Genomic DNA, 3,236 nt, shown 5'->3' on the forward strand with positions numbered 1-3,236 from the left:
TGAATAAAATATCCTGCTTTGCCTCCTCTAATGGCACCGGCCTTTGATGTTTTATTGATGGCTCGCCTGCCCTGAGCGCTGCCAGGATCCGGGATTAATTTATGGGATCAGGCCCTCGACCCTCCCAGGTTGGTGGGCTTGCCCTCGCTGGCTGGCTGGCTGGCTTACACATAAATACACCGCCCTGTTTTAGACAGACCGAAAGGGCTGCCTCAGAGCCCTGTGGAACAGGGAGTGTAATTATAGATCTGCGGAAACCTCTGCACGGCCCCACTGAGAGGGTGGACCTAAATCACCAGAAGCCCTTGTCTGCAGCAAGGTGAGTCTTTAGGGCAGGTGCAAGTATGTCTCCCTTTTTATTACTTCCTAAGAAGCAGGGAATGGAAAGCAGACATTAAGGGGCTGTAAATAATAATCTCCCAATGCAGGCACCGACCAAGGTTCTGGGGGCCGTGCTCCATCGGAGTGGAGACTCTGCCTGCCCAGGGGCCCTGTGTGGGAAACACAGGCAGAAGCCCCCCTGACGGAGCTGTAGAGGGGGGCTTGGTTTTGCGTCCACCTAGGAAGTTGATAGGCCCAGGCACCCGCCAAGGACCCTTGTTTTCAGACGGAGCCCCCAGAGCTGCCTGGGGTATTTCCCTGTCTACAAAGGCATAGGAAATAGTTTGGTGGAGGTTGGAGGGTAACTTTACGGCTTTTAAAATTCAAAATACTTGTATACTGTTGGTGGGAATGCAAACTGATGGCAGCCACTATGGAAAACGGTATGGTGGTTCCTTAAAAAACTAAAAATAGTCTATGGCCACACCACCCCAAACTAGCCTGATCTCATCTGATCTTGTAAGCTAAACAGGGGTGGGCCTGGTTAGTACTTAGATGGGAGACTCCCTGGGAATACCAGGTGCTGCAGGCTTTAAAAATATTTAAAAATAGAGTTACCATATGACCCAGCAATCCTGCTGCTGGGCATACATTTGGAAAGGATGAAAACTCTAAATTCGAAAAGGTACATGCACCCCAGTGTTCATAGCAGCACTATTTACAATAGCCAAGACATGGAAACCACCTAAATGTCCATTGATAAATGAATGGATAAAGGAGATGTGTGTGTGTGGGGGGTGTGTATACACACACACATATCTACACAATGGAATATTACTCAGTCATTAAAAAGAATGAAACAATTCCATTTGCTGCAAAATGAATGGACCTAGAGATGATCACACAAAGTGAAGTAAGTCGGACAGAGAAAGACAAATATCATATCACTTACATATGAAATCTAAAAAATGTTGCAAATGAATTTATTTGCACAACATAAATAGATTCACAGACATAGAAAAGAAACTTATGGTTACCAAAGGGGAAAGGCAGGGACAGGGATAAATTACAAGTTTGGAATTAACAGATACACACTATTATATATAAAGTGGAAACAAGTACCTACTGTATAGCACAGGGAACTCTAGATTCATTATCTTGTAATAACCTATAATGGAAAAGAATCTGAAAAAGAATATATATGTATTCTATATATGTGTGTATAACTGAATCACTTTGCTGTACACCTGAAACTATCACAATACTGTAAATCAACTATACTTCAATAAATAAATAAACAAATAAGTAAATAAACTAATCTTATAAGAAAGAGAAAGCCCATGGATGATAAAAGATACTGAGTTAGTCTCTAAGACACTGGATGTCCGAGCTGTGGCCCAGAGGTGACCCGTCTTCCCAGAGGATGATCTAGGAAGGCTGGGAATTCACTTTGGGACAACAGACAGCTGAAGTCCTGGGACTCCTATGGATTGTTGAAGGCTGGGATAGTTTTGGGGTGGGAATGTGGGGTCCTTACAAATGTCTTTTAGCTTTGCTCTTGGGTCCCGTCCCCAGTTTGTTGAGAAAGATAGCTGTAAGAACTGAGAGCAGAGTGAACATTTTGGGAACCTACAATGGGGGCTGTAACAGTGGGGACAGAGCCCTCCAGAACCTCAGCCCCCTCCGTGTTGATAACTACAGTCATCCCTGTGCGTCCAAAGATGACTACGCCGAGTCTGGGGGAGACGAGAGGAGCCTAGGAGCAGTAGGGGCAGTGGCAGAGCAGCTGAAGGCATTTGGGTTGGGGAGTGGGAGCGCCTCGAGAGCTGGAGACAGCGCTAGTTGACAAGGAGAACACGTGAGCACCCTTGGACCCTGACTGCCCACTCCAACCCCTTCTCCCTACTCTATGACTGACCATGAGGTCCTGGGCTGGAGTTCCAGGCAAGGTCTTCTATGTAGAGTAGGACACTGATCCTGCTTAAGATGCAGAAGGAGGGAGACTGAAGCCATCAGAGAAGCACAAGCCCTGGGGGAAAGAAGACACTGGGGCAGACATGGTTCATGATGCCTGCACCCCTTTCCAGTGAGTGAAAACAGCAAGGCGATCTGGATAAAGTGGGTTCTGTCCTGTTGGGGTTGGGCAGCACCGGTAGTAGACCTTTGACTGCCATCTGCCAAAAAATTGTCACGAAAATACACAACCCCCAGATTATGATGTAAAGACACCTCTCAAGCTGCCGAGTGTACAGTCTGCAGAACCACACACGGCAGCCCAGGGGGAGGTGGGGAAGGGGCTCTCTCACCACCACCCCAGGTTACCCTTCGGGGCCAAGTGCGTTTTAACAGCATCAAAGCCTCCTGCAAAAGGAAATCGTGGCATTGCCCACTGCGGGTAGGGATAGGGACTTTTTAGGGGGTGTCCTAGTCCGTTTGGGCTGCTATAATGAGTTCCATAGACTGGGTGGGTCATAAACAACAGGATTTATTCCTCACACCTCTGGAGGCTGGAAAGTTCAAGGTGTCAGCAGACTCAGTGTCTGGTGAGGGCTGATTCCTGGTTCACAGATGGCCGTCTTCTTGCTGCGTCCTCACGTGGAAGGGACGAAGGAGCTCTCCAGAGTCTCTTTTATAAGAGCAGTGATCCCATTCATGAGGCTCCACCCTCATGACCTAATCACTTCCCAAGGGCCCCACCCCTTACTACCATCACATTGGGAATTTGGATTTTAACATATGAATTTTGGGAGGACACAAACATTCAGTGTATGGCATGGACGGGTCCCCTGAGGCTCCTAAGAGAAGACCATGCATGTGTCATTATGTCCCCCTGCACAAGAGTACAGCCTTGGGTATAGAGATCTGTGCTGCTGATTCAGTTCATGCATTCTGCTCCTATTCATACTTGGATCAAA

At 47.5% G+C, this 3,236-nt stretch overlaps 1 pseudogene; it reads left to right on the forward strand.

The window, feature by feature from the left end:
- The first annotated feature begins 794 nt into the window (after positions 1-794).
- LOC123616553 (5S ribosomal RNA) lies at positions 795-913 on the forward strand (annotated as a pseudogene).
- The last annotated feature ends 2,323 nt before the right edge of the window (positions 914-3,236 follow it).

Source organism: Camelus bactrianus, chromosome 21 (genome assembly GCF_048773025.1).
Source record: "Camelus bactrianus isolate YW-2024 breed Bactrian camel chromosome 21, ASM4877302v1, whole genome shotgun sequence".
Taxonomy (NCBI): Eukaryota; Metazoa; Chordata; class Mammalia; order Artiodactyla; family Camelidae; genus Camelus; species Camelus bactrianus.